Source organism: Conger conger, chromosome 15 (genome assembly GCF_963514075.1).
Source record: "Conger conger chromosome 15, fConCon1.1, whole genome shotgun sequence".
In the NCBI taxonomy this organism is placed as follows: Eukaryota; Metazoa; Chordata; class Actinopteri; order Anguilliformes; family Congridae; genus Conger; species Conger conger.
In genome coordinates this window covers 40971142-40991474 of record NC_083774.1, presented here as the reverse complement: position 1 = coordinate 40991474, position 20333 = coordinate 40971142, and the positions used below count along the sequence as shown (strand labels likewise).

The window sequence follows — 20333 nt, the reverse complement described above, 5'->3', positions numbered from 1 at the left end:
ACATTTGTGTGGGAAAGTTACAAGTGTAAGAATAATGGATTTCTTTGCGTTATTCAGGTCCAGGATTGACCATTTTTCAATATTTCACACAACACACATTTTCCATCTTTTTCCAGACATTCCTTGTGGATAAAGATTTTTTTTTCATCATACATGTGCCTTGTTTGCAGTTATTTAGAGTTGAAATAGAACACATTTAAAAACCCCACATTCTGACTGGTTTGTGGACATGGTTTTCTTCACTTCAACAGGTGGGAGGCTCACTTTTTTCCCCATTTCGGGTGCATCAATGCCATTTTTCATGAAAGACAAATTTCGGCAAGAGCATGCGCGTAATTCCAGTTTTTCCGGACATTCGAATGGAAAATCATAAATGAACTCACTTCCTGGATTGAGCGAAGGGATTGTTCTGGCGTGTTAATTTGCACTTGGTAACCTGTGATTTTTCATGGTCACGCACACATGAAACTACTGCTTTAGGACTTAAAACTCTGCCAATTGAGAGCGTGTGGTTTGTTAACATTGAAAGAACTTTGTCGCCCGAACAGGGACTTGAGCCCTGGACCCTCAGATTAAAAGTCTGATGCTCTACCAACTGAGCTATCCGGGCTCTGTGAGGGGGGGGTGGATATCGAGGGGATTACGAGTCTGATCCATAATGGCACATAGAATTAGCCTTCATAATCTGTGATATTTGCCATTGCACATTTTGTCATGCTCAATAATACGGTAACATGGTGCAAGCCAAGGGGCGACGGAGGTATGTTGGGCCTCGTGGCGCAACGGTAGCGCGTCTGACTCCAGATCAGAAGGTTGCGTGTTCAAATCACGTCGAGGTCATCCTCTTTTATTTTTAATTGACCAACATTTCAGGGCTGCAGGTGTGTCGGTGAAAATGAGTTCTCCTTTAAGTTGTACCTTGAAATCTTCACCGTCACAAAAAGACATAGAAACAATGCAAACACTATGGCCTTTGGCAATATTTATGGAGAAATAAGAAGATCCTTCCCACTTCCATCATTCCCAATTTAGTTGGTCCCCAGGTATCAAGTGACTCTGTGCCGGACCACAAATGAAGCAGACTTTTTCCTTTTTCCTTTTTTCAGATAGGAGCGTTGCATTTTTCCCAAGTATTATGAAACACATTTGACCTCTTTTTTATATTTCCCGGTATCTTTCATTGTTTTTGTGATATTTGGATTTTTCTCATACATTTGTGTGGGAAAGTTACAAGTGTAAGAATAATGGATTTCTTTGCGTTATTCAGGTCCAGGATTGACCATTTTTCAATATTTCACACAACACACATTTTCCATCTTTTTCCAGACATTCCTTGTGGATAAAGATTTATTTTTCATCATACATGTGCCTTGTTTGCAGTTATTTAGAGTTGAAATAGAACACATTTAAAAACCCCACATTCTGACTGGTTTGTGGACATGGTTTTCTTCACTTCAACAGGTGGGAGGCTCACTTTTTTCCCCATTTCGGGTGCATCAATGCCATTTTTCATGAAAGACAAATTTCGGCAAGAGCATGCGCGTAATTCCAGTTTTTCCGGACATTCGAATGGAAAATCATAAATGAACTCACTTCCTGGATTGAGCGAAGGGATTGTTCTGGCGTGTTAATTTGCACTTGGTAACCAGTGATTTTTCATGGTCACGCACACATGAAACTACTGCTTTAGGACCTAAAGCTCAGCCGATTGAGAGCGTGTGGTTTGTTAACATTGAAAGAACTTTGTCACCCGAACAGGGACTTGAACCCTGGACCCTCAGATTAAAAGTCTGATGCTCTACCGACTGAGCTATCCGGGCTCTGTTTGGAGGGGATATTGACGGGATTACGAGTCTGATCCATAATGGCACATAGAATTAGCCGTCATAATCTGTGATATTTGCCATTGCACATTTTGTCATGCTCAATAATACGGTAACATGGTGCAAGCCAAGGGGCGACGCAGGTACGTTGGACCTCGTGGTGCAACGGTAGCGCGTCTGACTCCAGATCAGAAGGTTGCGTGTTCAAATCACGTCGAGGTCATCCTCTTTTATTTTTAATTGACCAACATTTCAGGGCTGCAGGTGTGTCGGTGAAACTGAGTTCTCCTTTAAGTTGTACCTTGAAATCTTCACCGTCACAAAAAGACATAGAAACAATGCAAAAATTATGGCCTTTTGCAATATTTATGGAGAAATAAGAAGATCCTTCCCACTTCCATCATTCCTAACTTAGTAGGTCCCCAGGTATCAAGTGACTCTGTGCCGGACCACAAATGAAGCAGACTTTTTCCTTTTTCCTTTTTTCAGATAGGAGCGTTGCATTTTTCACAAGTATTATGAAACACACATGACCTCTTTTTTATATTTCCCGGTATCTTTCATTGTTTTTGTGATATTTGGATTTTTCTCATACATTTGTGTGGGAAAGTTACAAGTGTAAGAATAATGGATTTCTTTGCGTTATTCAGGTCCAGGATTGACCATTTTTCAATATTTCACACAACACACATTTTCCATCTTTTTCCAGACATTCCTTGTGGATAAAGATTTATTTTTCATCATACATGTGCCTTGTTTGCAGTTATTTAGAGTTGAAATAGAACACATTTAAAAACCCCACATTCTGACTGGTTTGTGGACATGGTTTTCTTCACTTCAACAGCTGGGAGGCTCACTTTTTTCCCCATTTCGGGTGCATCAATGCCATTTTTCATGAAAGACAAATTTCGGCAAGAGCATGCGCGTAATTCCAGTTTTTCCGGACATTCGAATGGAAAATCATAAATGAACTCACTTCCTGGATTGAGCGAAGGGATTGTTCTGGCGTGTTAATTTGCACTTGGTAACCTGTGATTTTTCATGGTCACGCACACATGAAACTACTGCTTTAGGACCTAAAGCTCAGCCGATTGAGAGCGTGTGGTTTGTTAACATTGAAAGAACTTTGTCGCCCGAACAGGGACTTGAACCCTGGACCCTCAGATTAAAAGTCTGATGCTCTACCGACTGAGCTATCCGGGCTCTGTTTGGAGGGGATATTGACGGGATTACGAGTCTGATCCATAATGGCACATAGAATTAGCCGTCATAATCTGTGATATTTGCCATTGCACATTTTGTCATGCTCAATAATACGGTAACATGGTGCAAGCCAAGGGGCGACGGTGGTACGTTGCACCTAGTGGCGCAACGGTAGCGCGTCTGACTCCAGATCAGAAGGTTGCGTGTTCAAATCACGTCGATGTCATCCTCTTTTATTTTTAATTGACCAACATTTCAGGGCTGCAGGTGTGTCGGTGAAACTGAGTTCTCCTTTAAGTTGTACCTTGAAATCTTCACCGTCACAAAAAGACATAGAAACAATGCAAAAATTATGGCCTTTTGCAATATTTATGGAGAAATAAGAAGATCCTTCCCACTTCCATCATTCCCAACTTAGTAGGTCCCCAGGTTTCAAGTGACTCTGTGCCGGACCAAAAATGAAGCAGACTTTTTCCTTTTTCCTTTTTTCAGATAGGAGTGTTGCATTTTTCCCAAGTATTATGAAACACATTTGACCACTTTTTTATATTTCCCGGTATCTTTCATTGTTTTTGTGATATTTGGATTTTTCTCATACATTTGTGTGGGAAAGTTACAAGTGTAAGAATAATGGATTTCTTTGCGTTATTCAGGTCCAGGATTGACCATTTTTCAATATTTCACACAACACACATTTTCCATCTTTTTCCAGACATTCCTTGTGGATAAAGATTTATTTTTCATCATACATGTGCCTTGTTTGCAGTTATTTAGAGTTGAAATAGAACACATTTAAAAACCCCACATTCTGACTGGTTTGTGGACATGGTTTTCTTCACTTCAACAGGTGGGAGGCTCACTTTTTTCCCCATTTCGGGTGCATCAATGCCATTTTTCATGAAAGACAAATTTCGGCAAGAGCATGCGCGTAATTCCAGTTTTTCCGGACATTCGAATGGAAAATCATAAATGAACTCACTTCCTGGATTGAGCGAAGGGATTGTTCTGGCGTGTTAATTTGCACTTGGTAACCTGTGATTTTTCATGGTCACGCACACATGAAACTACTGCTTTAGGACTTAAAACTCTGCCAATTGAGAGCGTGTGGTTTGTTAACATTGAAAGAACTTTGTCGCCCGAACAGGGACTTGAACCCTGGACCCTCAGATTAAAAGTCTGATGCTCTACCAACTGAGCTATCCGGGCTCTGTTTGGAGGGGATATTGACGGGATTACGAGTCTGATCCATAATGGCACATAGAATTAGCCGTCATAATCTGTGATATTTGCCATTGCACATTTTGTCATGCTCAATAATACGGTAACATGGTGCAAGCCAAGGGGCGACGGAGGTACGTTGGACCTCGTGGCGCAACGGTAGCGCGTCTGATTCCAGATCAGAAGGTTGCGTGTTCAAATCACGTCGAGGTCATCCTCTTTTATTTTTAATTGACCAACATTTCAGGGCTGCAGGTGTGTCGGTGAAAATGAGTTCTCCTTTAAGTTGTACCTTGAAATCTTCACCGTCACAAAAAGACAGAAACAATGCAAACATTATGGCCTTTGGCAATATTTATGGAGAAATAAGAAGATCCTTCCCACTTCCATCATTCCTAACTTACTAGGTCCCCAGGTATCAAGTGACTCTGTGCCGGACCACAAATGAAGCAGACTTTTTCCTTTTTCCTTTTTTCAGATAGGAGCGTTGCATTTTTCACAAGTATTATGAAACACACATGACCTCTTTTTTATATTTCCCGGTATCTTTCATTGTTTTTGTGATATTTGGATTTTTCTCATACATTTGTGTGGGAAAGTTACAAGTGTAAGAATAATGGATTTCTTTGCGTTATTCAGGTCCAGGATTGACCATTTTTCAATATTTCACACAACACACATTTTCCATCTTTTTCCAGACATTCCTTGTGGATAAAGATTTATTTTTCATCATACATGTGCCTTGTTTGCAGTTATTTAGAGTTGAAATAGAACACATTTAAAAACCCCACATTCTGACTGGTTTGTGGACATGGTTTTCTTCACTTCAACAGGTGGGAGGCTCACTTTTTTCCCCATTTCGGGTGCATCAATGCCATTTTTCATGAAAGACAAATTTCGGCAAGAGCATGCGCGTAATTCCAGTTTTTCCGGACATTCGAATGGAAAATCATAAATGAACTCACTTCCTGGATTGAGCGAAGGGATTGTTCTGGCGTGTTAATTTGCACTTGGTAACCTGTGATTTTTCATGGTCACGCACACATGAAACTACTGCTTTAGGACTTAAAACTCTGCCAATTGAGAGCGGGTGGTTTGTTAACATTGAAAGAACTTTGTCGCCCGAACAGTGACTTGAACCCTGGACCCTCAGATTAAAAGTCTGATGCTCTACCGACTGAGCTATCCGGGCTCTGTTTGGAGGGGATATTGACGGGATTACAAGTCTTATCCATAATTGCCAGCCGTGTGTAGGTGTAGAGCCCTACGATGGTCACTACGGCTCGAATCCGCCCGTTGCCAAACCATGACATAAATAATGGAAACTATTTCCTTGTAGAATTGTCCCATAATCATGTTTGTCGTGTCATTAGATCTCCAGCTCCATTTCACTATGGATAGGAAATCCTTTCTGCCATCATTCTACTTAATAGTTATCTCAAATACAATTAAGGTATTTGGCTCTGTCCCCCACTGTTCACTCTGAACAATATGGGATATGCAATTTGTTTAAAGTACATTGTTTTTAATGGCTGTTATTGTAACTCTGAGAATGTTTTTTACATTTTTTAATTTTATTGTTTCAAATTGTTAAAATTAGGGATATGTTACGGCCCCCTGCTCTGTGCTACTTATTCTGGCGTTACTTCACAGGTGCCTTGTTGGCGGAGTACCAGGTCATTTGCGCAATTGGGAGCACCTGTGACCAGATGTTAAAATGTACCTGACTCTTGCCTGAAGGAGGGAACTCTCTTCCCACGTACCTGTTGGTTCTTTTTGGGTTTGCATGAGACAACATTGCTTCAGCATACTTTTCACACATCCACTCACTCACACTACTGATGCAACTGACTTTCACACTACACATTTTTGTTAACTGGTTATTTCAAATAAATTTGACCTTGTTTTTTAAATGCGTCAGTGTGCGTCTCCCTCTTTGTCACGGCCAATGAGCCAGGTCGTGACCGATAATGAAGTACATAATAATATCAAGCAGGAAATAAAATGAAAGGTAGGCAGCTGGTTGGATGTTGGGTAAAAGTTTTTATGGCAACTGAAGGAGAACATTATTTACAACTTGTCTACTATCCATGCACACAGATACAGACAATTGCCAAAATATCCACTCACTGAGAACTTTATTAGGAACACCTGTACACCTACTTAGATGTAGAACTGACATTACATCACTACTGACATTAGATCAATTATTGCAATTTATTACATACACAAAAAAAGATTAGAATGTTATATACAGTGCCATCTGTAATGTTTAGGACAAATACTTTTTTTTTTTTGGCTCTGTTCTCCACAATTTTAGATTTGTAATAAAAAATGCATGAAGGGCATGTTTACAGACTTTGGTTTCACCATATTGAAATTAAAGTGTGTTTTATATATAGTAACAATAAACATAATATTTTTCTAGGCTTTTTCTTGCCTTTGGTTTGTATTATTGTCATTAAACATGAGGGCCAGAGTTGTTCCAATGAATGTCAAGGAAGCCATTATGAGACGTCTGTTTTGTTATGCCAAACCTTAGGTGTAACAAAATCAACTGTTTGGAACAGCATTAAGGAGAGAGAACATGTAATGGGGCATAGGGCATGGCAAGCCAAGTAAGACCTCTACAGCTGATAGCTGAAGAATTCTCATCATAATGAAGAAAAATCCCCAAACATGTGTCCAACCGATCAGAAACACCCTTCGGGAGGCAGGCGTGGATGTGTCAGAGACTACTGTCCACAAAAGACCACAGTCATGTCTCAGTGGGTCACAGACTTCAACCAGTCATGCAGACAGAAAATATGCAGTAAACATGACTGTAATTTACATCACATAAATATGTCCCAAACATTATGGTGCCCTGAAATGGGGGATTATGTATAAAAAGTGCTGTCATGTCTACATGGTGAAACCAGAATGCATAAAAATACCCTTTAATAAAATATGAGAACTTGCACTTTGAATTGTTTGTTTATGAATATAAAATTGTGGTGTACTGAGCTAAATTAATGTTTTTGTCCCAAGCATTACGGAGGGCATTGCATATTACAATTCTTATGAACATATAAACACAACAACAGCAACAAAAATATCAATGAATAACTATATTGTTGTTTGTAACAATATTAGCATGGTGGATATGCATAGGTATTAAAGGAGACTGGGCTTGGGACTGGGGCAGTTGGAATAGCCAGGGCAGGAGGGAAGGTGAAGGCTGGGTCTCCTGAAGTACTGGTATTGTTCCGATTTTGCCAAGGACTTCACAGACCTCTTCGGAAGTATATCTGCAGCCTACCTGGGAGAAAATATACATGCCTCCACATGCTGATCACCTGGAGATATCAAAGTAACATTAGTTATGAAATGTATGAAAGTAACCAAGAGACCTGTACTAATTATACTGTGTGCCTAATTATACTGTAATGCCTGTCATTACAGTCATTATTGTACTAAACAAAGAAAAAACAGAACAATAAGTATATGTATTTACTGTACATTCATATAATTTAAGGTAACATGGGTGTAAATATTGTATAATATAATAATTGTGGAAACTGCTCTATTATTTAAGTACTTAGCTGGGCAACTACATAATATGGGCAAGTTAACAACAACAACAACAACAATAATAATATATTAATGGAAAATAAAGGAACATATACCAAGATGTCTGAATGACAGTAAGTTAGGCCTATGTCAATAAACAATTGGCAGTGAAATAAGAGCAACAATAATACATTTTATGTCTAAACCTTCACGAATCAAACGTGTATACAAATTGTCAATACTATTCATGACGGTGATATTTTAAAAGCGTAAAGTGATCGCATGTTAATGTAGCTGGCTACGACGTTGAGAAACAGACATGCAGAGACATTATCCCGTTTACCTGTAATTTTCCCACATAAAAAACGAACAATTGGAACATTCAAAATAACAATAATACATCGGGAATACCTCAACAACATAAATATCATTCGAGGACCCGTTAATAGTAAAATAATTATCTAGATAGACTTACCAAAAGGAGCCCAGGGAAATGATTCGCGCCAGGCGATTTCGAATAGTTAAGGAATCCGCACTGTAAGGACGTCATTCGTTTTTCTCGGAACAGCGACGCAATATCAACGTGCGGCCAAGAATATATCGCATCCGAAGTGATAAGAACTTCCGTTGAAAATGAAAGGGAAAAGTTAAGGAATCCGCACTGTAAGGACGTCGTTCGTTTTTCTCGGAACAGCGCCGCGATATCAACGTGCGGCCAAGAATATATCGCATCCGAAGTGATAAGAACTTCCGTTGAGAATGAATGGGAAAAGTTAAGGAAAGTTAAGCTTAACTATCCGCGGCTGCCGCATAATGGCACATAGAATTAGCCTTCATAATCTGTGATATTTGCCATTGCACATTTGGTCATGCTCAATAATACGGTAACATGGTGCAAGCCAAGGGGCGACGGAGGTACGTTGGACCTTGTGGCGCAACGGTAGCGCGTCTGACTCCTGATCAGAAGGTTGCCTGTTCAAATCACGTCGAGGTCATCTTCTTTTATTTTTAATTGACCAACATTTCAGGGCTGCAGGTGTGTCGGTGAAACTGAGTTCTCCTTTAAGTTGTACCTTGAAATCTTCACCGTCACAAAAAGACATAGAAACAATGCAAACATTATGGCCTTTGGCAATATTTATGGAGAAATAAGAAGATCCTTCCCACTTCCATCATTCCCAACTTAGTAGGTCCCCAGGTATCAAGTGACTCTGTGCCGGACCACAAATGAAGCAGACTTTTTCCTTTTTTCAGATAGGAGTGTTGCATTTTTCCCAAGTATTATGAAACACACATGACCTCTTTTTTATATTTCCCGGTATCTTTCATTGTTTTTGTGATATTTGGATTTTTCTCATACATTTGTGTGGGAAAGTTACAAGTGTAAGAATAATGGATTTCTTTGCGTTATTCAGGTCCAGGATTGACCATTTTTCAATATTTCACACAACACACATTTTCCATCTTTTTCCAGACATTCCTTGTGGATAAAGATTTATTTTTCATCATACATGTGCCTTTTTTGCAGTTATTTAGAGTTGAAATAGAACACATTTAAAAACCCCACATTCTGACTGGTTTGTGGACATGGTTTTCTTCACTTCAACAGGTGGGAGGCTCACTTTTTTCCCCATTTCGGGTGCATCAATGCCATTTTTCATGAAAGACAAATTTCGGCAAGAGCATGCGCGTAATTCCAGTTTTTCCGGACATTCGAATGGAAAATCATAAATGAACTCACTTCCTGGATTGAGCGAAGGGATTGTTCTGGCGTGTTAATTTGCACTTGGTAACCTGTGATTTTTCATGGTCACGCACACATGAAACTTCTGCTTTAGGACCTAAAGCTCAGCCGATTGAGAGCGTGTGGTTTGTTAACATTGAAAGAACTTTGTCGCCCAAACAGGGACTTGAACCCTGGACCCTTAGATTAAAAGTCTGATGCTCTACCGACTGAGCGATCCGGGCTCTGTCTGGAGGGGATATTGACGGGATTACAAGTCTGATCCATAATGGCACATAGAATTAGCCTTCATAATCTGTGATATTTGCCATTGCACATTTTGTCATGCTCAATAATACGGTAACATGGTGCAAGCCAAGGGGCGACGGAGGTACGTTGGACCTCGTGGCGCAACGGTAGCGCGTCTGACTCCAGATCAGACGGTTGCCTGTTCAAATCACGTCGAGGTCATCCTCTTTTATTTTTAATTGACCAACATTTCAGGGCTGCAGGTGTGTCGGTGAAAATTAGTTCTCCTTTAAGTTGTACCTTGAAATCTTCACCGTCACAAAAAGACAGAAACAATGCAAACATTATGGCCTTTGGCAATATTTATGGAGAAATAAGAAGATCCTTCCCACTTCCATCATTCCTAACTTAGTAGGTCCCCAGGTATCAAGTGACTCTGTGCCGGACCACAAATGAAGCAGACTTTTTCCTTTTTCCTTTTTTCAGATAGGAGCGTTGCATTTTTCACAAGTATTATGAAACACATTTGACCACTTTTTTATATTTCCCGGTATCTTTCATTGTTTTTGTGATATTTGGATTTTTCTCATACATTTGTGTGGGAAAGTTACAAGTGTAAGAATAATGGATTTCTTTGCGTTATTCAGGTCCAGGATTGACCATTTTTCAATATTTCACACAACACACATTTTCCATCTTTTTCCAGACATTCCTTCTGGATAAAGATTTATTTTTCATCATACATGTGCCTTGTTTGCAGTTATTTAGAGTTGAAATAGAACACATTTAAAAAACCCACATTCTGACTGGTTTGTGGACATGGTTTTCTTCACTTCAACAGGTGGGAGGCTCACTTTTTTCCCCATTTCGGGTGCATCAATGCCATTTTTCATGAAAGACAAATTTCGGCAAGAGCATGCGCGTAATTCCAGTTTTTCCGGACATTCGAATGGAAAATCATAAATGAACTCACTTCCTGGATTGAGCGAAGGGATTGTTCTGGCGTGTTAATTTGCACTTGGTAACCTGTGATTTTTCATGGTCACGCACACATGAAACTACTGCTTTAGGACTTAAAACTCTGCCAATTGAGAGCGTGTGGTTTGTTAACATTGAAAGAACTTTGTCGCCCGAACAGGGACTTGAACCCTGGACCCTCAGATTAAAAGTCTGATGCTCTACCGACTGAGCTATCCGGGCTCTGTGCAGAGGGGATATTGACGGGATTACGAGTCTGATCCATAATGGCACATAGAATTAGCCTTCATAATCTGTGATATTTGCCATTGCACATTTTGTCATGCTCAATAATACGGTAACATGGTGCAAGCCAAGGGGCGACGGAGGTACGTTGGACCTCGTGGCGCAACGGTAGCGCGTCTGACTCCAGATCAGACGGTTGCCTGTTCAAATCACGTCGAGGTCATCCTCTTTTATTTTTAATTGACCAACATTTCAGGGCTGCAGGTGTGTCGGTGAAAATTAGTTCTCCTTTAAGTTGTACCTTGAAATCTTCACCGTCACAAAAAGACAGAAACAATGCAAACATTATGGCCTTTGGCAATATTTATGGAGAAATAAGAAGATCCTTCCCACTTCCATCATTCCCAACTTAGTAGGTCCCCAGGTATCAAGTGACTCTGTGCCGGACCACAAATGAAGCAGACTTTTTCCTTTTTCCTTTTTTCAGATAGGAGCGTTGCATTTTTCACAAGTATTATGAAACACATATGACCTCTTTTTTATATTTCCCGGTATCTTTCATTGTTTTTGTGATATTTGGATTTTTCTCATACATTTGTGTGGGAAAGTTACAAGTGTAAGAATAATGGATTTCTTTGTGTTATTCAGGTCCAGGATTGACCATTTTTCAATATTTCACACAACACACATTTTCCATCTTTTTCCAGACATTCCTTGTGGATAAAGATTTATTTTTCATCATACATGTGCCTTGTTTGCAGTTATTTAGAGTTGAAATAGAACACATTTAAAAACCCCACATTCTGACTGGTTTGTGGACATGGTTTTCTTCACTTCAACAGCTGGGAGGCTCACTTTTTTCCCCATTTCGGGTGCATCAATGCCATTTTTCATGAAAGATAAATTTCGGCAAGAGCATGCGCGTAATTCCAGTTTTTCCGGACATTCGAATGGAAAATCATAAATGAACTCACTTCCTTGATTGAGCGAAGGGATTGTTCTGGCGTGTTAATTTGCACTTGGTAACCTGTGATTTTTCATGGTCACGCACACATGAAACTACTGCTTTAGGACTTAAAACTCTGCCAATTGAGAGCGTGTGGTTTGTTAACATTGAAAGAACTTTGTCGCCCGAACAGGGACTTGAACCCTGGACCCTCAGATTAAAAGTCTGATGCTCTACCGACTGAGCTATCCGGGCTCTGTCTGGAGGCGATATTGACGGGATTACGAGTCTGATCCATAATGGCACATAGAATTAGCCTTCATAATCTGTGATATTTGCCATTGCACATTTTGTCATGCTCAATAATACGGTAACATGGTGCAAGCCAAGGGGCGACGGTGGTACGTTGGACCTCGTGGCGCAACGGTAGCGCGTCTGACTCCAGATCAGAAGGTTGCGTGTTCAAATCACGTCGAGGTCATCCTCTTTTATTTTTAATTGACCAACATTTCAGGGCTGCAGGTGTGTCGGTGAAACTGAGTTCTCCTTTAAGTTGTACCTTGAAATCTTCACCGTCACAAAAAGACATAGAAACAATGCAAAAATTATGGCCTTTTGGAATATTTATGGAGAAATAAGAAGATCCTTCTCACTTCCATCATTCCCAACTTAGTAGGTCCCCAGGTTTCAAGTGACTCTGTGCCGGACCAAAAATGAAGCAGACTTTTTCCTTTTTCCTTTTTTCAGATAGGAGTGTTGCATTTTTCCCAAGTATTATGAAACACATTTGACCACTTTTTTATATTTCCCGGTATCTTTCATTGTTTTTGTGATATTTGGATTTTTCTCATACATTTGTGTGGGAAAGTTACAAGTGTAAGAATGATGGATTTCTTTGCGTTATTCAGGTCCAGGATTGACCATTTTTCAATATTTCACACAACACACATTTTCCATCTTTTTCCAGACATTCCTTGTGGATAAAGATTTTTTTTTCATCATACATGTGCCTTGTTTGCAGTTATTTAGAGTTGAAATAGAACACATTTAAAAACCCCACATTCTGACTGGTTTGTGGACATGGTTTTCTTCACTTCAACAGGTGGGAGGCTCACTTTTTTCCCCATTTCGGGTGCATCAATGCCATTTTTCATGAAAGACAAATTTCGGCAAGAGCATGCGCGTAATTCCAGTTTTTCCGGACATTCGAATGGAAAATCATAAATGAACTCACTTCCTTGATTGAGCGAAGGGATTGTTCTGGCGTGTTAATTTGCACTTGGTAACCTGTGATTTTTCATGGTCACGCACACATGAAACTACTGCTTTAGGACTTAAAACTCTGCCAATTGAGAGCGTGTGGTTTGTTAACATTGAAAGAACTTTGTCGCCCGAACAGGGACTTGAACCCTGGACCCTCAGATTAAAAGTCTGATGCTCTACCGACTGAGCTATCCGGGCTCTGTCTGGAGGCGATATTGACGGGATTACGAGTCTGATCCATAATGGCACATAGAATTAGCCTTCATAATCTGTGATATTTGCCATTGCACATTTTGTCATGCTCAATAATACGGTAACATGGTGCAAGCCAAGGGGCGACGGTGGTACGTTGGACCTCGTGGCGCAACGGTAGCGCGTCTGACTCCAGATCAGAAGGTTGCGTGTTCAAATCACGTCGATGTCATCCTCTTTTATTTTTAATTGACCAACATTTCAGGGCTGCAGGTGTGTCGGTGAAACTGAGTTCTCCTTTAAGTTGTACCTTGAAATCTTCACCGTCACAAAAAGACATAGAAACAATGCAAAAATTATGGCCTTTTGCAATATTTATGGAGAAATAAGAAGATCCTTCTCACTTCCATCATTCCCAACTTAGTAGGTCCCCAGGTTTCAAGTGACTCTGTGCCGGACCAAAAATGAAGCAGACTTTTTCCTTTTTCCTTTTTTCAGATAGGAGTGTTGCATTTTTCCCAAGTATTATGAAACACATTTGACCACTTTTTTATATTTCCCGGTATCTTTCATTGTTTTTGTGATATTTGGATTTTTCTCATACATTTGTGTGGGAAAGTTACAAGTGTAAGAATGATGGATTTCTTTGCGTTATTCAGGTCCAGGATTGACCATTTTTCAATATTTCACACAACACACATTTTCCATCTTTTTCCAGACATTCCTTGTGGATAAAGATTTTTTTTTCATCATACATGTGCCTTGTTTGCAGTTATTTAGAGTTGAAATAGAACACATTTAAAAACCCCACATTCTGACTGGTTTGTGGACATGGTTTTCTTCACTTCAACAGGTGGGAGGCTCACTTTTTTCCCCATTTCGGGTGCATCAATGCCATTTTTCATGAAAGACAAATTTCGGCAAGAGCATGCGCGTAATTCCAGTTTTTCCGGACATTCGAATGGAAAATCATAAATGAACTCACTTCCTGGATTGAGTGAAGGGATTGTTCTGGCGTGTTAATTTGCACTTGGTAACCTGTGATTTTTCATGGTCACGCACACATGAAACTACTGCTTTAGGACTTAAAACTCTGCCAATTGAGAGCGTGTGGTTTGTTAACATTGAAAGAACTTTGTCGCCCGAACAGGGACTTGAACCCTGGACCCTCAGATTAAAAGTCTGATGCTCTACCGACTGAGCTATCCGGGCTCTGTTTGGAGGGGATATTGACGGGATTACGAGTCTGATCCATAATGGCACATAGAATTAGCCGTCATAATCTGTGATATTTGCCATTGCACATTTGGTCATGCTCAATAATACGGTAACATGGTGCAAGCCAAGGGGCGACGGAGGTACGTTGGACCTCGTGGCGCAACGGTAGCGCGTCTGACTCCAGATCAGAAGGTTGCCTGTTCAAATCACGTCGAGGTCATCCTCTTTTATTTTTAATTGACCAACATTTCAGGGCTGCAGGTGTGTCGGTGAAAATGAGTTCTCCTTTAAGTTGTACCTTGAAATCTTCACCGTCACAAAAAGACAGAAACAATGCAAACATTATGGCCTTTGGCAATATTTATGGAGAAATAAGAAGATCCTTCCCACTTCCATCATTCCTAACTTAGTAGGTCCCCAGGTATCAAGTGACTCTGTGCCGGACCACAAATGAAGCAGACTTTTTCCTTTTTCCTTTTTTCAGATAGGAGCGTTGCATTTTTCACAAGTATTATGAAACACATATGACCTCTTTTTTATATTTCCCGGTATCTTTCATTGTTTTTGTGATATTTGGATTTTTCTCATACATTTGTGTGGGAAAGTTACAAGTGTAAGAATAATGGATTTCTTTGCGTTATTCAGGTCCAGGATTGACCATTTTTCAATATTTCACACAACACACATTTTCCATCTTTTTCCAGACATTCCTTGTGGATAAAGATTTATTTTTCATCATACATGTGCCTTGTTTGCAGTTATTTAGAGTTGAAATAGAACACATTTAAAAACCCCACATTCTGACTGGTTTGTGGACATGGTTTTCTTCACTTCAACAGGTGGGAGGCTCACTTTTTTCCCCATTTCGGGTGCATCAATGCCATTTTTCATGAAAGACAAATTTCGGCAAGAGCATGCGCGTAATTCCAGTTTTTCCGGACATTTGAATGGAAAATCATAAATGAACTCACTTCCTGGATTGAGCGAAGGGATTGTTCTGGCGTGTTAATTTGCACTTGGTAACCTGTGATTTTTCATGGTCACGCACACATGAAACTACTGCTTTAGGACTTAAAACTCTGCCAATTGAGAGCGTGTGGTTTGTTAACATTGAAAGAACTTTGTCACCCGAACAGGGACTTGAACCCTGGACCCTCAGATTAAAAGTCTGATGCTCTACCGACTGAGCTATCCGGGCTCTGTGCGGAGGGGATATTGACGGGATTACGAGTCTGATCCATAATGGCACATAGAATTAGCCTTCATAATCTGTGATATTTGCCATTGCACATTTTGTCATGCTCAATAATACGGTAACATGGTGCAAGCCAAGGGGCGACGCAGGCACGTTGGACCTCGTGGCGCAACGGTAGCGCGTCTGACTCCAGATCAGAAGGTTGCGTGTTCAAATCACGTCGAGGTCATCCTCTTTTATTTTTAATTGACCAACATTTCAGGGCTGCGGGTGTGTCGGTGAAAATGAGTTCTCCTTTAAGTTGTACCTTGAAATCTTCACCGTCACAAAAAGACATAGAAACAATGCAAACATTATGGCCTTTGGCAATATTTATGGAGAAATAAGAAGATCCTTCCCACTTCCATCATTCCCAACTTAGTAGGTCCCCAGGTATCAAGTGACTCTGTGCCGGACCACAAATGAAGCAGACTTTTTCCTTTTTCCTTTTTTCAGATAGGAGCGTTTCATTTTTCCCAAGTATTATGAAACACATTTGACCACTTTTTTATATTTCCCGGTATCTTTCATTGTTTTTGTGATATTTGGATTTTTCTCATACATTTGTGTGGGAAAGTTACAAGTGTAAGAATAATGGATTTCTTTGTGTTATTCAGGTCCAGGATTGACCATTTTTCAATATTTCACACAACACACATTTTCCATCTTTTTCCAGACATTCCTTGTGGATAAAGATTTATTTTTCATCATACATGTGCCTTGTTTGCAGTTATTTAGAGTTGAAATAGAACACATTTAAAAACCCCACATTCTGACTGGTTTGTGGACATGGTTTTCTTCACTTCAACAGCTGGGAGGCTCACTTTTTTCCCCATTTCGGGTGCATCAATGCCATTTTTCATGAAAGATAAATTTCGGCAAGAGCATGCGCGTAATTCCAGTTTTTCCGGACATTCGAATGGAAAATCATAAATGAACTCACTTCCTTGATTGAGCGAAGGGATTGTTCTGGCGTGTTAATTTGCACTTGGTAACCTGTGATTTTTCATGGTCACGCACACATGAAACTACTGCTTTAGGACTTAAAACTCTGCCAATTGAGAGCGTGTGGTTTGTTAACATTGAAAGAACTTTGTCGCCCGAACAGGGACTTGAACCCTGGACCCTCAGATTAAAAGTCTGATGCTCTACCGACTGAGCTATCCGGGCTCTGTCTGGAGGCGATATTGACGGGATTACGAGTCTGATCCATAATGGCACATAGAATTAGCCGTCATAATCTGTGATATTTGCCATTGCACATTTTGTCATGCTCAATAATACGGTAACATGGTGCAAGCCAAGGGGCGACGGTGGTACGTTGGACCTCGTGGCGCAACGGTAGCGCGTCTGACTCCAGATCAGAAGGTTGCGTGTTCAAATCACGTCGATGTCATCCTCTTTTATTTTTAATTGACCAACATTTCAGGGCTGCAGGTGTGTCGGTGAAACTGAGTTCTCCTTTAAGTTGTACCTTGAAATCTTCACCGTCACAAAAAGACATAGAAACAATGCAAAAATTATGGCCTTTTGCAATATTTATGGAGAAATAAGAAGATCCTTCTCACTTCCATCATTCCCAACTTAGTAGGTCCCCAGGTTTCAAGTGACTCTGTGCCGGACCAAAAATGAAGCAGACTTTTTCCTTTTTCCTTTTTTCAGATAGGAGTGTTGCATTTTTCCCAAGTATTATGAAACACATTTGACCACTTTTTTATATTTCCCGGTATCTTTCATTGTTTTTGTGATATTTGGATTTTTCTCATACATTTGTGTGGGAAAGTTACAAGTGTAAGAATGATGGATTTCTTTGCGTTATTCAGGTCCAGGATTGACCATTTTTCAATATTTCACACAACACACATTTTCCATCTTTTTCCAGACATTCCTTGTGGATAAAGATTTTTTTTTCATCATACATGTGCCTTGTTTGCAGTTATTTAGAGTTGAAATAGAACACATTTAAAAACCCCACATTCTGACTGGTTTGTGGACATGGTTTTCTTCACTTCAACAGGTGGGAGGCTCACTTTTTTCCCCATTTCGGGTGCATCAATGCCATTTTTCATGAAAGACAAATTTCGGCAAGAGCATGCGCGTAATTCCAGTTTTTCCGGACATTTGAATGGAAAATCATAAATGAACTCACTTCCTGGATTGAGCGAAGGGATTGTTCTGGCGTGTTAATTTGCACTTGGTAACCTGTGATTTTTCATGGTCACGCACACATGAAACTACTGCTTTAGGACTTAAAACTCTGCCAATTGTGAGCGTGTGGTTTGTTAACATTGAAAGAACTTTGTCGCCCGAACAGGGACTTGAACCCTGGACCCTCAGATTAAAAGTCTGATGCTCTACCGACTGAGCTATCCGGGCTCTGTGAGGAGGGGATATTGACGGGATTACGAGTCTGATCCATAATGGCACATAGAATTAGCCTTCATAATCTGTGATATTTGCCATTGCACATTTTGTCATGCTCAATAATACGGTAACATGGTGCAAGCCAAGGGGCGACGCAGGTACGTTGGACCTCGTGGCGCAACGGTAGCGCGTCTGACTCCAGATCAGACGGTTGCCTGTTCAAATCACGTCGAGGTCATCCTCTTTTATTTTTAATTGACCAACATTTCAGGGCTGCAGGTGTGTCGGTGAAAATTAGTTCTCCTTTAAGTTGTACCTTGAAATCTTCACCGTCACAAAAAGACAGAAACAATGCAAACATTATGGCCTTTGGCAATATTTATGGAGAAATAAGAAGATCCTTCCCACTTCCATCATTCCCAACTTAGTAGGTCCCCAGGTATCAAGTGACTCTGTGCCGGACCACAAATGAAGCAGACTTTTTCCTTTTTCCTTTTTTCAGATAGGAGCGTTGCATTTTTCACAAGTATTATGAAACACATATGACCTCTTTTTTATATTTCCCGGTATCTTTCATTGTTTTTGTGATATTTGGATTTTTCTCATACATTTGTGTGGGAAAGTTACAAGTGTAAGAATAATGGATTTCTTTGTGTTATTCAGGTCCAGGATTGACCATTTTTCAATATTTCACACAACACACATTTTCCATCTTTTTCCAGACATTCCTTGTGGATAAAGATTTATTTTTCATCATACATGTGCCTTGTTTGCAGTTATTTAGAGTTGAAATAGAACACATTTAAAAACCCCACATTCTGACTGGTTTGTGGACATGGTTTTCTTCACTTCAACAGCTGGGAGGCTCACTTTTTTCCCCATTTCGGGTGCATCAATGCCATTTTTCATGAAAGATAAATTTCGGCAAGAGCATGCGCGTAATTCCAGTTTTTCCGGACATTCGAATGGAAAATCATAAATGAACTCACTTCCTTGATTGAGCGAAGGGATTGTTCTGGCGTGTTAATTTGCACTTGGTAACCTGTGATTTTTCATGGTCACGCACACATGAAACTACTGCTTTAGGACTTAAAACTCTGCCAATTGAGAGCGTGTGGTTTGTTAACATTGAAAGAACTTTGTCGCCCGAACAGGGACTTGAACCCTGGACCCTCAGATTAAAAGTCTGATGCTCTACCGACTGAGCTATCCGGGCTCTGTCTGGAGGCGATATTGACGGGATTACGAGTCTGATCCATAATGGCACATAGAATTAGCCTTCATAATCTGTGATATTTGCCATTGCATATTTTGTCATGCTCAATAATACGGTAACATGGTGCAAGCCAAGGGGCGACGGTGGTACGTTGGACCTCGTGGCGCAACGGTAGCGCGTCTGACTCCAGATCAGAAGGTTGCGTGTTCAAATCACGTCGAGGTCATCCTCTTTTATTTTTAATTGACCAACATTTCAGGGCTGCAGGTGTGTCGGTGAAACTGAGTTCTCCTTTAAGTTGTACCTTGAAATCTTCACCGTCACAAAAAGACATAGAAACAATGCAAAAATTATGGCCTTTTGCAATATTTATGGAGAAATAAGAAGATCCTTCTCACTTCCATCATTCCCAACTTAGTAGGTCCCCAGGTTTCAAGTGACTCTGTGCCGGACCAAAAATGAAGCAGACTTTTTCCTTTTTCCTTTTTTCAGATAGGAGTGTTGCATTTTTCCCAAGTATTATGAAACACATTTGACCACTTTTTTATATTTCCCGGTATCTTTCATTGTTTTTGTGATATTTGGATTTTTCTCATACATTTGTGTGGGAAAGTTACAAGTGTAAGAATGATGGATTTCTTTGCGTTATTCAGGTCCAGGATTGACCATTTTTCAATATTTCACACAACACACATTTTCCATCTTTTTCCAGACATTCCTTGTGGATAAAGATTTTTTTTTCATCATACATGTGCCTTGTTTGCAGTTATTTAGAGTTGAAATAGAACACATTTAAAAACCCCACATTCTGACTGGTTTGTGGACATGGTTTTCTTCACTTCAACAGGTGGGAGGCTCACTTTTTTCCCCATTTCGGGTGCATCAATGCCATTTTTCATGAAAGACAAATTTCGGCAAGAGCATGCGCG

General features: G+C 40.1%; 27 non-coding genes across 27 annotated transcripts; 13 read left to right on the top strand and 14 right to left on the bottom strand.

The window, feature by feature from the left end:
- Nucleotides 1-537: 537 nt before the first annotated feature.
- On the bottom strand, nucleotides 538-610 carry trnak-uuu (transfer RNA lysine (anticodon UUU)). The gene has a single exon. It is a non-coding gene; the product is annotated as a tRNA-Lys (tRNA).
- Nucleotides 611-768: 158 nt separating this feature from the next.
- Nucleotides 769-840, top strand: trnaw-cca (transfer RNA tryptophan (anticodon CCA)). The gene has a single exon. It is a non-coding gene; the product is annotated as a tRNA-Trp (tRNA).
- Nucleotides 841-1747: 907 nt separating this feature from the next.
- On the bottom strand, nucleotides 1748-1820 carry trnak-uuu (transfer RNA lysine (anticodon UUU)). Its single transcript has one exon. It is a non-coding gene; the product is annotated as a tRNA-Lys (tRNA).
- A 154-nt stretch (nucleotides 1821-1974) lies between these two features.
- trnaw-cca (transfer RNA tryptophan (anticodon CCA)) lies at nucleotides 1975-2046 on the top strand. The gene has a single exon. It is a non-coding gene; the product is annotated as a tRNA-Trp (tRNA).
- Nucleotides 2047-2953: 907 nt separating this feature from the next.
- On the bottom strand, nucleotides 2954-3026 carry trnak-uuu (transfer RNA lysine (anticodon UUU)). The gene has a single exon. It is a non-coding gene; the product is annotated as a tRNA-Lys (tRNA).
- Nucleotides 3027-4159: 1133 nt separating this feature from the next.
- trnak-uuu (transfer RNA lysine (anticodon UUU)) lies at nucleotides 4160-4232 on the bottom strand. Its single transcript has one exon. It is a non-coding gene; the product is annotated as a tRNA-Lys (tRNA).
- A 154-nt stretch (nucleotides 4233-4386) lies between these two features.
- On the top strand, nucleotides 4387-4458 carry trnaw-cca (transfer RNA tryptophan (anticodon CCA)). The gene has a single exon. It is a non-coding gene; the product is annotated as a tRNA-Trp (tRNA).
- A 905-nt stretch (nucleotides 4459-5363) lies between these two features.
- trnak-uuu (transfer RNA lysine (anticodon UUU)) lies at nucleotides 5364-5436 on the bottom strand. Its single transcript has one exon. It is a non-coding gene; the product is annotated as a tRNA-Lys (tRNA).
- A 3283-nt stretch (nucleotides 5437-8719) lies between these two features.
- trnar-ccu (transfer RNA arginine (anticodon CCU)) lies at nucleotides 8720-8791 on the top strand. The gene has a single exon. It is a non-coding gene; the product is annotated as a tRNA-Arg (tRNA).
- A 900-nt stretch (nucleotides 8792-9691) lies between these two features.
- trnak-uuu (transfer RNA lysine (anticodon UUU)) lies at nucleotides 9692-9764 on the bottom strand. The gene has a single exon. It is a non-coding gene; the product is annotated as a tRNA-Lys (tRNA).
- A 154-nt stretch (nucleotides 9765-9918) lies between these two features.
- Nucleotides 9919-9990, top strand: trnaw-cca (transfer RNA tryptophan (anticodon CCA)). Its single transcript has one exon. It is a non-coding gene; the product is annotated as a tRNA-Trp (tRNA).
- A 905-nt stretch (nucleotides 9991-10895) lies between these two features.
- trnak-uuu (transfer RNA lysine (anticodon UUU)) lies at nucleotides 10896-10968 on the bottom strand. Its single transcript has one exon. It is a non-coding gene; the product is annotated as a tRNA-Lys (tRNA).
- A 154-nt stretch (nucleotides 10969-11122) lies between these two features.
- trnaw-cca (transfer RNA tryptophan (anticodon CCA)) lies at nucleotides 11123-11194 on the top strand. Its single transcript has one exon. It is a non-coding gene; the product is annotated as a tRNA-Trp (tRNA).
- A 905-nt stretch (nucleotides 11195-12099) lies between these two features.
- Nucleotides 12100-12172, bottom strand: trnak-uuu (transfer RNA lysine (anticodon UUU)). The gene has a single exon. It is a non-coding gene; the product is annotated as a tRNA-Lys (tRNA).
- A 154-nt stretch (nucleotides 12173-12326) lies between these two features.
- trnaw-cca (transfer RNA tryptophan (anticodon CCA)) lies at nucleotides 12327-12398 on the top strand. The gene has a single exon. It is a non-coding gene; the product is annotated as a tRNA-Trp (tRNA).
- A 907-nt stretch (nucleotides 12399-13305) lies between these two features.
- trnak-uuu (transfer RNA lysine (anticodon UUU)) lies at nucleotides 13306-13378 on the bottom strand. The gene has a single exon. It is a non-coding gene; the product is annotated as a tRNA-Lys (tRNA).
- Nucleotides 13379-13532: 154 nt separating this feature from the next.
- trnaw-cca (transfer RNA tryptophan (anticodon CCA)) lies at nucleotides 13533-13604 on the top strand. Its single transcript has one exon. It is a non-coding gene; the product is annotated as a tRNA-Trp (tRNA).
- Nucleotides 13605-14511: 907 nt separating this feature from the next.
- trnak-uuu (transfer RNA lysine (anticodon UUU)) lies at nucleotides 14512-14584 on the bottom strand. Its single transcript has one exon. It is a non-coding gene; the product is annotated as a tRNA-Lys (tRNA).
- A 154-nt stretch (nucleotides 14585-14738) lies between these two features.
- trnaw-cca (transfer RNA tryptophan (anticodon CCA)) lies at nucleotides 14739-14810 on the top strand. Its single transcript has one exon. It is a non-coding gene; the product is annotated as a tRNA-Trp (tRNA).
- Nucleotides 14811-15715: 905 nt separating this feature from the next.
- Nucleotides 15716-15788, bottom strand: trnak-uuu (transfer RNA lysine (anticodon UUU)). The gene has a single exon. It is a non-coding gene; the product is annotated as a tRNA-Lys (tRNA).
- Nucleotides 15789-15942: 154 nt separating this feature from the next.
- Nucleotides 15943-16014, top strand: trnaw-cca (transfer RNA tryptophan (anticodon CCA)). The gene has a single exon. It is a non-coding gene; the product is annotated as a tRNA-Trp (tRNA).
- A 907-nt stretch (nucleotides 16015-16921) lies between these two features.
- Nucleotides 16922-16994, bottom strand: trnak-uuu (transfer RNA lysine (anticodon UUU)). Its single transcript has one exon. It is a non-coding gene; the product is annotated as a tRNA-Lys (tRNA).
- A 154-nt stretch (nucleotides 16995-17148) lies between these two features.
- On the top strand, nucleotides 17149-17220 carry trnaw-cca (transfer RNA tryptophan (anticodon CCA)). Its single transcript has one exon. It is a non-coding gene; the product is annotated as a tRNA-Trp (tRNA).
- Nucleotides 17221-18127: 907 nt separating this feature from the next.
- trnak-uuu (transfer RNA lysine (anticodon UUU)) lies at nucleotides 18128-18200 on the bottom strand. The gene has a single exon. It is a non-coding gene; the product is annotated as a tRNA-Lys (tRNA).
- A 154-nt stretch (nucleotides 18201-18354) lies between these two features.
- Nucleotides 18355-18426, top strand: trnaw-cca (transfer RNA tryptophan (anticodon CCA)). Its single transcript has one exon. It is a non-coding gene; the product is annotated as a tRNA-Trp (tRNA).
- Nucleotides 18427-19331: 905 nt separating this feature from the next.
- On the bottom strand, nucleotides 19332-19404 carry trnak-uuu (transfer RNA lysine (anticodon UUU)). The gene has a single exon. It is a non-coding gene; the product is annotated as a tRNA-Lys (tRNA).
- A 154-nt stretch (nucleotides 19405-19558) lies between these two features.
- trnaw-cca (transfer RNA tryptophan (anticodon CCA)) lies at nucleotides 19559-19630 on the top strand. Its single transcript has one exon. It is a non-coding gene; the product is annotated as a tRNA-Trp (tRNA).
- The last annotated feature ends 703 nt before the right edge of the window (nucleotides 19631-20333 follow it).